The following is a 12,596-nucleotide window of genomic DNA, read 5'->3' on the forward strand; positions in this document are numbered from 1 at the left end:
ACTGCCAAACGGACTTCTCTCCATCTAACTCCATCTTTCTGTGATGTACCGATCTCATTAACTGACAGCCTTGATCTACTTGGTGTATCGATTTCTGCAAATCTCAATTTCGGACAATTCATCGAGTCCAAAGCCCATATAGCAGCCAAAAAACTTGGAATACTTGCTAAAGTGAGACAATACTTCACACCGGAACAGCTTCTAAAACTTTATCAAGCTCAAGTTCGGTCGTGTGTGGAGTATTGTAGTCATCTTTGGGCGGGTTCCGCCAAAACTCACCTTGGAGCTTTGGACTCCATCGAGCGACGAGCTTGCAGAATTATTGCCGATCCCTCGTTGATTCGTCGTAACCTTCAAAGTTTAGATCACCGCCGACAAGTTGCATGTCTGTCGGTCTTCTATAGAATACATTTCGGTGAATGTGCGTACGAACTCCACCACCTTATTCCACCTTCTCCATTTCTTTATCGAACATCCAGGCGTGGAATGGGGTTCCATCCCTTCACAGTCGATATACCGCACACACGCACTCAGCGTTATGCGAATTCATTTTTCATTCGAACTGCGAAGGTGTGGAATTCTCTTCCATCGTCAGTATTCCCGGACCATTATAATCTGCAGCTCTTCAAGTCTAGAGTGAATAGGCTTCTTCTAGGCAGACGTGCTCCTTCATAGATCACATCACCGCTTTACATCAGGCGGGATAGTGGTCAAACGCCTGCCTATCATGTATAAAAAAAAAAAAAAAAAAAAAAAAAAAAAATCTCGAAAAATAATATTAGATATGCATTATATATATACCTTTTCGAAATTAGTATGAGCATAAAATATTGAATGAATTTACCAAGAAAAATGTAAATCTACGGACAAAGACATCGGACATTTCTCTCTTTTCAATACGGACGTTTAAAATCCATTTAAATATGATTGTAGAGAGAAATTTAGTTTAAAATGTCGTCCATATTTTGCCAGTTTTATTCGGCGTTCAGCTAAAATGGCGGTCACAACGAGCGTCGAGCACACTCGACTCATTGTTATGTTGAATTATATTGTGAATACCTGAACTGTGCATTATTCACTTCTTCCTTTCAGCAAAATTATTAGCATGAGTACGGTTTAGTTGCTTATTTATTATGAAGTTAGTTGGTTTGAGGATTAGGTTGCGTCATGTGAATTTACTGTTTAGGTGGTATGGACAAAAATTAATAATGTTCAGTCGACTTTAGGTAGGTATAGCAAGTTAATCATGATTAATATTATACTTTATGGAAACAATTTGAAAATGTTGTTTGTTCTATGAGTCTTATAGGTACTTCCGTTGTGTGTGGAATAAATAAAAAAAAAGACGTGTGGCACTCGGGGACTGCCGCGGTAAAGCTATTGCATGCTATGCCTTCAAGCCACACCTCCGCGCCCGTCGGAGTGGGGAGCGTGAGGTTTTTCGTTACGCAATTTCTGGATTCGGTCCCCGCGCTCAAGGCCCGCGATAGAAGCTATGCAATAGCTTAAAATTCCTAGAGCATTTTATGTATGAATGCGAATGGATACGAGATCTATCGTTGAGTTTTTAAAAACGAATGAAATAGTGTAATTTTTATTTTTCAGTAAGTAATACCTTCAAGTACCATTAAATTTAAAAAACGAAATTAAAAGTTAGATTAAAATTATGCCTATCCCTCGTAACGTTTGTGATAAAAGTGTCCATAAAATTAAAAATTCAATTTCTTACTTCAAGAGAATTTTATTGCTTCCAGTAAAAACGTGGTAATAAAACTGTTCGAGAGAAATTTTCAAAAAATTTTTAACTACTGTCTGCTTTTCTTTTATAAGTGCTCTTCGGATTAATGTGATGCAATATCAAAGACAGTTATTTTTCTTGCTCATGTAAATTGAATAAAGAGTTGTCATCTAAAAAAGCTAGATATTCCTTTGTTGGCTTCAACAGTGCAGAATGTTATTTCTTGAAATTCTAAATCAAAGCCTTGTTTATGCTAAATTGTACTTAAAAGACAAAATCGTAGTGGCTTCTGGTTAGTAAAACAAAATATCCAAAACTGTGGGAAAGGTTTAAAAGAAGTTTTTAATAGTCGCCCCATTTAGTACGGAAAACATAAAAGGACTAAAAAATTGCATGTCCGCCATAATTCAATTATGTGGACGGGCTAGCTTTTTCGCCGCTTCTTTTGTCGAAACGCTGAAAAATGTAAAGTTAAGTTTTGTTTTTTCATCGAGTTCAAACCATAATACTTACCCGATCGTTAGCTTTGAATCAAGATGTTTTTTAAAGTACAGAAGAATACAGATTAATTTTTATCGTGAATCGAGTAAAAAGTATTACAATTGTGACTATAAATGTTTTGCATGTTTATATACATATATTACATTTCTGTCCTTGAACATCTAAAATTGTAGAAATAATTTTTCAAGAGCTTTTTTGATTTGTGCTTTAATTAGTAGAAATGAAGGTTCATTAAAGAAAATGCTTCAAGATTTTATTTTAATCAGCGATATTAGTAATTTATATAAAGAGATGCTTTTCCCGATTAACTGTTTCTGTCATTCGCTTTCAATTCCTTTCGAAGCGGGAAACTTGGAAAATTTGTGGGAAATCTTTTCATAAATGAATTTTCTTTGAATCTTGAGCATTATTAGTTGATGAACTCGCATCTGCGGAAAGCAGAAATAGAAAAGCAAAAAGAAAAATAACGAAGAAATGTGTTTTAAGAAATTAATTAATTAAATTATCTATATCCATCGTATAAAATGTTCACAATGTTGTATACACACTAATATTAATTTGGTTGATAAATGCTTAAAAAAGTCCTCAATTACAGCACAAAGCAAAATTATTAAAATTACCGTAAAATAATTAAGCATTTCATTAAACAATCGAGCGTTTCCGGCAAAAACAATAGTAGGTTTCCAATTACAAAGGTTTTAGTTTTAATTTGGTGGTGACGTGGAGTAGGCGGGGAATGGCACCTCTTTACTGGAGGGCCCTCCCGCACTCGCATCAACGAGGGACACTCGTATATAATGATGTTTTGTTGATTTCCAGTTTTATACAAACGACCATCCTTTAAGCCTACTTACACCTACGTTAAATATAAAGAATAAGCGTAACTCACTGATATGTTTTTTTAGCTTATCTGTCAGATTATATGGTAAATTATGTATGAAAGTAGTAGGCGGAAAAGTATCAGGTATCAGGGAAACAATCAGTAAGTGAAAGAAGCCCTAAGATCTTTATATCTACTAGACCTTTAAGCATAAAGGTTTATTAGAAACAAAACCTGAAGAATAAACCTGTATATCCTGTCTGCATTGAGGTTCTTTTAATAGAAGACGTGGGTTGATCACTATTGATCGACTCCTTTTGTAAGAAAGCTTGATACAATGTTCTTGAAAATATTCTCCAAGAAATAGGACGCTATAAACAAAAAAAAAAAATCAAAGTAAAACCATAACTCTATTTTGCACAAACTGCTTTAGAATATTTATAATATGTCTACTGGTATTGTATGAAGTTTTTCAAAATATTTTCATGCATTTCGTAATAAAGACCTAAAACCTTGTAACCAGACTGTAGGTAACTGAAAAGTTTTTTCACTATTCTGATCAAGCCACTATTCTACATGTAACATTGTTTATTACACTGGCAACAATAATCCCGAAGAACAAAAGGTTTAATTCCAACAAGTAGGCCAAACGACGGTTATATTATAGCAACCCTATTCACAATGGCGGCTGGTCGCGCGTAATGAGCGGTTACTCCAGGTCGACCATTACACCGCTAGATGACGATTACCTGTGGTTTACTTATTTTCTGTTGTTTTTATTTGCTGCTATTTATATTTCGTATTAAGGTTACATACTGAATTCTCCTTTTATTTTAATAAACATTTATGGCATGAATGTAAAATTGTTTTAATTTCTGAATGAAAAAACTGTACCAATATTTTCGCTTTTTTGTCCTGATGCTTTATGTCTATAGCGACGTCTTTTTGTTTTATATATTAAATTACTAAACACTTTTAATTTTCACTAAATTTCTAGGTACTGACCCCAATTAAGTATTATAAGGAACTAGCTGTGCCCCGTGGTTTTACCCGCGTGATGAATGAGCTATCTAACACCGAAAGAATCTTTCAAATTGGACCAGTAGTACCTGAGATTAGCGCGTTCAAACAAACAAACTCTTCAGCTTTATAATATTATTACCATTACTATAGATATGTAAATAAGCGACGGATTGATAAATACAAAACAGTAAACTATGCTAAATTTAAAACAGATCGAGCTTTATGTGTGGCCGAGTAAAAACCAATGAATAAATTTATAAGAACTTAAAATTAAACTTTTAACAACATTCACTACAATCGTAAACTTGCATATATTTCATTCGTTTCAATCAGTACAACGCAATTATTTTGATTGCATGTTAGGATATGAGGTAGTTTACAGAAGTATGTAAATGCTAAAGCCCCACAAGCGCTTGCATAGAAAATGCAGAAAATTTACCTTTTTTTTTTTTTTTTTTTTTTTTTTATGGTAGAAGAAGGCAAACGAGCCGACGCCTTGCCTGATGGTAAGCTAAGTGCGCCGCCCATAGACTACCGTAACTGGGTTACGGGTGTTGCCTACTGGTAGAGGGAGAGGGACAGGATATTTAGTAAAACGAAAAATATTGGCCCTTCAGGTAGTCATAAGCTCTCTTTTTGAAGGCCTCCATATTGAAGCTGTTCGGGAATACAGACTTTGGTAGTTTGTTCCAAAGTACAGCAGTACGCGGAAGAAAGTTGCGCATAAAGCGCACAGTTGTGCTTCGCCAACCGTCCAGGTGGTGTGGATGGAAGAGGTTCTTGTGACGGGATGTGCGGTGGTGAAACTGTGCTGCAGGGATGAGGTTAAATAGTTCTTTAGAACACTCCCCATAATAAAATCGGTAGAATATGCAAAGAGACCCTAAGTCCCTTCTTAATGACAGAGGGTCAAGCTTATCAGTAATCCTGGGATCGGCGATAATTCGAGCTGCCCGACGTTGAATGCGGTCAAGTGGAAGAAGGTGGCACTGCGGGGCGCCAGCCCATAGATGAGAACAGTACTCCAAGTGAGGACGTACCTGCGCCTTATACAATAATAGGAGGTGACTTGGCTCAAAGTACTTTCTCGATCTATTGAGGACGCCCAACTTTTTGGAGGCCAGTTTTGCTTTTTCTTCCAAATGACCACGGAATTGCACGTCACTCGAAATATCGACGCCAAGAATTCCGATGGACGGCGAAATATTAAGGGGAGTATTCTGAAAGCGAGGTGAATGGACAAATGGGGACCGTTTCGCGGAGAACGCGCAAACTTGAGTCTTATTGGGGTTAAATTCGACTAAATTTAGTTTACCCCATTCTGAAACTTTTTCAAGGGAAGTTTCAATTGATGAAACAAGTTTGTTTCGACACTCAAAAACAGTTTCGCTGGAGGATTTTGCCTGGCCGGTATAGCTAGCATCCCCTGTACTGTCGTCTGCATAGCAATGTATGTTGCTAACTTGCAACATATCATTGATATGCAGAAGGAACAGAGTAGGAGATAGCACGCAGCCTTGAGGGACACCAGCATTTATCGGCAGAGGATCGGAGCATGATCCGTCGATAACGACCTTGATGCTCCTCTCCGCGAGAAAGCTGGCAATCCATTCGCACAATCCTCCAGGTAGCCCGTAAGATGGTAGTTTTGAAAGAAGCGCTTTGTGCCAAACCCGATCGAAGGCTTTCGCGACATCCAAACTAACAGCCAACGCCTCTCCCTTACTCTCAACTGCTTCCGCCCATTTGTGTGTTAAATAGGATAGTAAGTCGCCAGCTGATCGGCCGCGTCTAAAGCCGTATTGGCGATCATTTAACAGCTGATTTTCTTCTAGATAACACAGAAGCTGGCAGTTAATAATGTTTTCCATTATTTTTGAGAGTAAGGAGGTTATGGCGATAGGTCTGTAGTTTGTTGGATCAGTGCGATCACCTTTTTTAGGGATCGGGTGGACCATGGCAGTCTTCCAACAATTCGGAACCACGCGTTTTGTGTATGAGAGTCGAAATAAGCGCGTTAATATTGGTGTCAACTCCGGAGCGCACGTTTTCAAGACAGTAGGGGAAATGCCATCTAGCCCGCTCGACTTAGAGGTGTCCAAGGAGAACAGTGCTTTACGAACGGCACGTTGTGTGAAACGAATCTCAGGCATTGTCGTATTACACCGTGGGATTGAAGGTGGTGAGGTTCCTCTATCGTCCAAGGTCGAGTTTGCTGCAAAGATAGAGCCCAAGAGGTCAGCTTTGTCTTTTGCAAGATGGGCCAGACTGTGATCCCCCCTGCGCATGGTTGGAAAGGACGATTGACTGAAATTATTTTGGATCGCCTTAGCCAGCGACCAAAATGCACGGGTACCAGATGGAAGTCTAGCAAGTCTCTGTCCAAGCCTCTTAATATAATCTGCCTTCGCCAAGGCAATTTCTTTTTTGTAAGCCCGGGAGGCCGAATTATACTTTTTTTTATACGATTTAAGGTTAGGATCAGATAACGCCTGCGCCTGAGCCCAAACTCGAAAGTGTTCCTGCTTTCGGCGGGACGCCCTAGAACAGGCACGATCGAACCAAGGCTTAGTTTTGCCACCAACGGGCACTACTGAGGATGGAATAAAGAGTTCCATACCCTGCAGGACCACGTCGGCAACAGAACTGGCACAGTCGTTAGGATCATCCGTTGAAAAGCAAATTCGGCTCCATGGGTAGGACGCGTGACGCATAGAAAGTTCGCAGTCCATCCCAATCCGCTGATTTGAAATGCCAAACTCGGCGGCAGGCTGCCTGTCCTTGCCGTTGAACGAGACCGACGGGCACTACACTACGGATCAGGCAGTGATCAGACGATCCAATTGGAGCGTCAACCGATACTTGGTAGTTTTCTGGGTGTGTAGTCAACAGCAAGTCCAGTAGAGAGGGGCTGTGGTCGTCTATATCTGGTATTCGTGTAGGTTTCGTTACCTATACCTTAATCAAAATATGAACTGAGATCTTGATAGTTCCAAGACGACAATCTTATATTTAATTTTTTCTATAAAATATTTCTTTACTTTTTCCATCAAATATTTCTAAAGTAAAATAAACAAATCGTATCGATTGAAAAACTTTCCTTTGAATGAACTGTATTGTAACTGTATTCTATTGATTCTTTGTTTCAGTGCAATGTCACAGACAGGCGGAAATGATTCTCACTACTACTTCGAAAAAGACTACAACACAATGTCTCCATACAAAAATCAGACAACATTTGGAAAACTTTAGTTTTTTGCAAATACCACGTAAACATCAAACATCAATTTTATTTTTCAGCTCGCATATTTCGATAACAAAAAACGTTGAGTGAATTATTTTCTCCTTTTTTCGTTTTACGTTGTTCCCTTTTAAGGTAAATTGTTTATAAAATGTTATTAGTTCGTCAGCTTTTAACAACATGTAAGCTAATAGCCCCGATGGAGCGGTTCTACCATCACTAATTCAGTTTGACTAATAGGTTTGACACAGGGCTACGTAATGACTCCACGTGTTATGTGTCGCCTAAAACTATAGCAATCATTTTCTAATTTTCTGTTTATTTACCTGTAGTTAAGGCTTTCAAATAACTATGTAAATGGATTTATAATTGAAATGTTTATTTGTGATGTGAATTTAAGCATTTTATTTATACCATAATATTATGTTTAGCTATTTTTATGTGGAGTCATAAAACAATAATTATTAAAATATTTGACTAGTTGTTTCAGTTTTTCTTTGTATATACTGGACGGATTTTTACATAACTGAGATATAGCTGATATCCGAATTAATAATAAACACAACTATTCCTAAAATAGGTAGGTATTAAATAAAATAAATAATTAATGAAAGCTGAAGGAGGTTGTTTTAGTGAATATTCATTGAGTATTAGAATTTTACGCAACGGTAATAGGTTTTTGTTTTCTAATTTTCCATTTCAATACACTGTATCGCACTTTTATGAAAAATGTATTTCTACTAGAACATAATAAAGAAAAATAGCATTACAATTTACAAGAACTTTACTTCGTTGAAGCCGGTAAAGGAATACAAAAAGTCAGGAACCGTGGAAATAAGAGCAAAATCGTTCTAGAAACAGTATCTTATAAGTCGACCATGAATAGCGGGGAAACTTATATAAAAAGTAAAGGTTTGAAATATGAATTTCCAGCTCCCACGACACAAGTTCTCTTAGTGTGGAAGCTATAGTTAATTATTATATATAAGCAACAGCAACTTCTTTTATGTATCGTTAAATTTGTTTTTTTACCTACTGTATTTTTGCTGAAATGAAAAAAAATTTCATTTTCATTTTTCATTTTTTTTTCATGAATGGAATGGAAAATAAAACTTTATACAAATTATTTGAATGTCTCTCTTTTGTACAGTTAAAGCTTTTTACAATTTCCGCTTATTCTTTAGCTGCGCACCGCGGTTTCACCCGTGTGGATCCGCTTCTGTTGGTCTTAGCGTGATGATATTATATAGCCTGTAGCCTTCTTCGGTTGGGCTATCCAACATCGAAAGAATTTTTCAAATCGGACCAGTAGTTCTTGAGATTAATGCGTTCAAACAAACTCTCCAGCTTTATAATATTAGTATAGATTAGGTTTCCCATTTCATAAGTAGTCCCAGAGTAAAACATTTAGAGGAAGACTATAATATGAAACCACTGCCAAAAAAGCAATAATTTTAAATGATGTAAAGACATAAATCGCATGGCTCCCATAACACCCCAGATTTTACGGAATTTCATAAAAACTGCATTATTTCCGACGGCCGATAAGAATTTTATGTTTTTAGTTATGAGCCTAGCGAAATGAAATAACCCATGGCGTGTAGTCGAATTTACTGAGAAGTGATATTACGTCGTTGCTTTTGAATACTACCAATCAAATCCAATTTATATCAATGCATTTGATGTTTTATTTTGTAGAATCGCTTAGAAAACATGAAAGTAGAGACTTATTTGCTTTAATAATATTTTTAGTTTTTCCAAATTACATTGAATTCTCATTATAATAAAGATTGCCCGTAGGCCGTAATAATATGACAAAGAGATTTAAATTTTGGGAGAGTAGGTTATAGCCCCTCAAAAGTAACTAATAATAATTTAAATACTCGAATCTCCGGTTTTAGGACGCAATTTTAGATGAATCATTCAAAAATCTATTAACGAAAGTGTAATCTACATCCAGATGCCTTAATCGAATAACTTGTACACTCGTTAAGGAGGAAAGCAAATAATTGGCAAAGCCTGAAGAGGCGTTATAATCGAATCGCGCTTAATGAACCAATGCTGAAACGTTTTTCATTCTCCAGAAAACGGACTGTTTAACACAAATCATTGCTGTTTAATGACTTGTGGTTAATTAAGAGTGTATATTTTAATGTGGAAGAAGTTTAATATATATTTAAGGAAGAGAAATAAGTGTTTGGATCATATTTTAAATTGCTCACGAAACCGTCGGCGCAGAACCTACATAAGAACATAAAAGGGTATAAATCCATGAAAAAGACATAAAAATCAGTTACAATTCGCGATAAAATTTCGAAACTATATATTATCTACCTTTTAAATACGTTAGCAAGTCATTTTTAGGTTTCAGGTGATTAACTCTACCAACGGTAGAGTTATTACCCGATTGCGACACGGTCAAAGAAATGAGATTATGGGGTTCAAAAATGTGAGGCCTGTTATAACGAAAAATAAGATTTTAGGAAGCTCAATGTCATACGTTTTTTTTAATATAAGCACTAAAATTTAGGACGGTATATAATTATAAAATTATATAAGATTAATAAAGCCACAGGTCTTAATTAAGTTGTAGAGGCAATATTGAAGCACATTGAAATTTATAATAAAATTGAAAAGTAAAATCTATTAATGTATAAATATATTCCATTCACTGTACAAAAGGATGCAAGTATACCCCTCTGGGACACGCAGAATCGATCCGTATATAAATAGACTGCCTCTCGGTAAGGTTTGTTATCTTTCATCATTCAATGTTTCAAAGGAAACTCGATATTCGTATAATATTATAACGAACGATACTGGAAAATACCTTGAGTGGCAAAATTAATGGATGTTTTTGTTTGACTCCGCAACACGACGGTAAAATATCTTATGGCAAGGCAACAAAAGGGTTGCAATAGGTACCTATACATGTGCTTTAATTGTATGATATATGTATAGAAAATTAAGCAATTAAATTCGAATTTGATTTATAAACGGTACATCTTCACGCTACAGTAATTTTTCTGCGTATATTCATATGAATTGACCATGAAACGATACAAACAAATCACGTTAAGCCGAATAAAATATTTATTTACAAACAATGGACGACACTTTAACGTGTGCAAAAAATAAATTTCTCTGTCACGTACCTGATATATTTGTGCTGAACGACCTAGCTTGTAGCGTACATAATTCGATTAACACAAACGCACAACTAAACAATATATTATATTATATTCGAGCAGTACGTGTGTGTGCTACCGCGACGCGCAGAGCACTGACCACTCAGTTCCCCGCGTCGCCCTTGCAAAGAATACAGCCTGAAACGAACAGGTGTGCTAAATCTGAACTTTGTACCTTGTATTATTGCATAATTTTTACGTAAATTAGTAATATTTTGTGTATATTCAAGCGTTGTATACTGAGTACTCTTTGTTGTTGCTTGTCTTAGGCTCTACGGTTTTGTAGAGCACGCTTGCTACGAGCGACATTACGTATTTTTGGAAATTGTGCGGTATTGTTTTGTATGATATTTAGAGACTTTAAATGGTGTATTTTGAACATCGCAAATTATACAATTTATTTCTTCGTTTTTAATATATTTTCCATTGACGTAAAACCGAAACATATATTTTTGCTTTGTTTGAAATGTTCTTCTGTAAAAAAGTAAATAGTCAGAGAGATTTACGTGTACTTATCACTAAACTATCTATTATGTATTACATAGTACATTTATTTTATAACTATTTGCGCGTCTGCTGCTTGTTTATTCTTTGTCTCTAGGGGTGGGTTGGATTCGATACTGCGCGCTTCATCCGGAAACCGCTCGCCCTTTTCAGACCTTTGTTTTGCCTAACGTCGACGATTTTGATCATTTCACGATTAGGACCGATCATAGAAATCTAAATAACAAGACACATAGAAGTGCTATTATGTCATAATTAGTATGAAAACCACTGTCGCCAAAATCCACACATTTAAAACGATATCTAGACAGTTCACACAAGTAAACTATGCCTTTTATTGGACAGCTTCATTTTAATGAAAACTAACATAAATAATAAATTTCGCATTTTAATATGTACCCTAAATCACGACTTTACGGTTTATTTTAGTATAACATCCCTAGGGTACGTAAGATGTTTTGTTTCCTTTTGCTTAGAAACTTCAAATACGAAAAAGTTCGGCTACTCGACAACAGAGGGCGTTAATTTTTGATAGATATAACTTTTAACCTCAACGCATAGAAATAAGGTTGAAATTTCATTAACGTTCATTCAACGCTTTAGTGATGTAAGACTTCATCAGCCTTGTTATCGATAGTTAAGTGATAGTTAACAAGTAAGAAATATATAGTTGTTGATTTTAATACAGTGGTAGGCTCATCTCGTGGGCCCACGGCAGACTGTAGGTACATATAGGTATAAGAAATAAAAACATGTTATGTACTTAAATATTTATTTATCTATATATACAAACTAGTATATACAAATAATAAAACAGTGTCTGTACATTATATATTAAAAAAAATGGAGGGGGTTTAGAAACTGAGAGTTTAAATTTGAAAATCTCGAACACCTGATGCAGAACCGCGCCAGACCACCAAAAATTATAAGAGTTATAACAATTACTTAATGTACGTCTTTTTGTTGTGACATTGAAATCATCTTCTTTGAAATGTTTTTAACATATCCTACTATAGCCTGTAGGGAACCAATTTCTTTTCCCAGTCGCGGATATCCATTCGTCCTTAATGTCAGGACGGCGTTGTGGAAATCTACAAAGAATATATTTAACATAAAATAGTTTTGTCAACCTAAGTGAAGAATGTCCTTTATTGTATATTTAATTAATGTGATTCTGTATCGACAGTAAAATTGTCCGAAAATGATTGTATCGATGTACTTAGTTTAAAAAGTTATATATCAGTTATAAAAATAAAATAGAATTCAAATTAAAATATAATCCAATTATTCCATCAGTCGTCATATTACGCAAAAAAACATCGTATTACGATATCGAAAAATTTTAACACATCACATCACTAGCTTGCGACTATTTACTCTTTATCGTTAACAATGCAGTACATTGCTTCTTGTAATTGTCATTTGATAACATCTGGCCGTTATAACAACCGACCTGTCAGATGTTGACAATAGTAAAAGGCAATGTATAGCTAAACGTGATGAGAGGAACGGTTGACTGTGTCATTCGTATTGCTTGTAAATATTGTTTAATTTTAAGGAAAAACGGCAATATTTATAAAC

The 12,596-nt window shown here is 35.8% G+C and overlaps 1 protein-coding gene across 1 annotated transcript in view; it reads right to left on the minus strand.

Annotated features, from left to right (window-relative positions):
• The window catches only part of LOC149486372 (thrombospondin type-1 domain-containing protein 7A-like), an 82,849-nt gene extending 72,256 nt beyond the window's left edge, over positions 1-10,593 (minus strand). The window contains exon 1 of the mRNA XM_089697983.1: positions 10,479-10,593. The gene's annotated coding sequence lies outside the window, so the exon portion shown is untranslated. The remainder of the gene's footprint in view (positions 1-10,478) is intronic.
• Positions 10,594-12,596: the final 2,003 nt, after the last annotated feature.

Source organism: Colias philodice, chromosome 8, assembly GCF_061535455.1.
Source record: "Colias philodice isolate Cphi_HAF_F1 chromosome 8, ilColPhil1 Martin Lab GWU primary, whole genome shotgun sequence".
Classification (NCBI taxonomy): domain Eukaryota; kingdom Metazoa; phylum Arthropoda; class Insecta; order Lepidoptera; family Pieridae; genus Colias; species Colias philodice.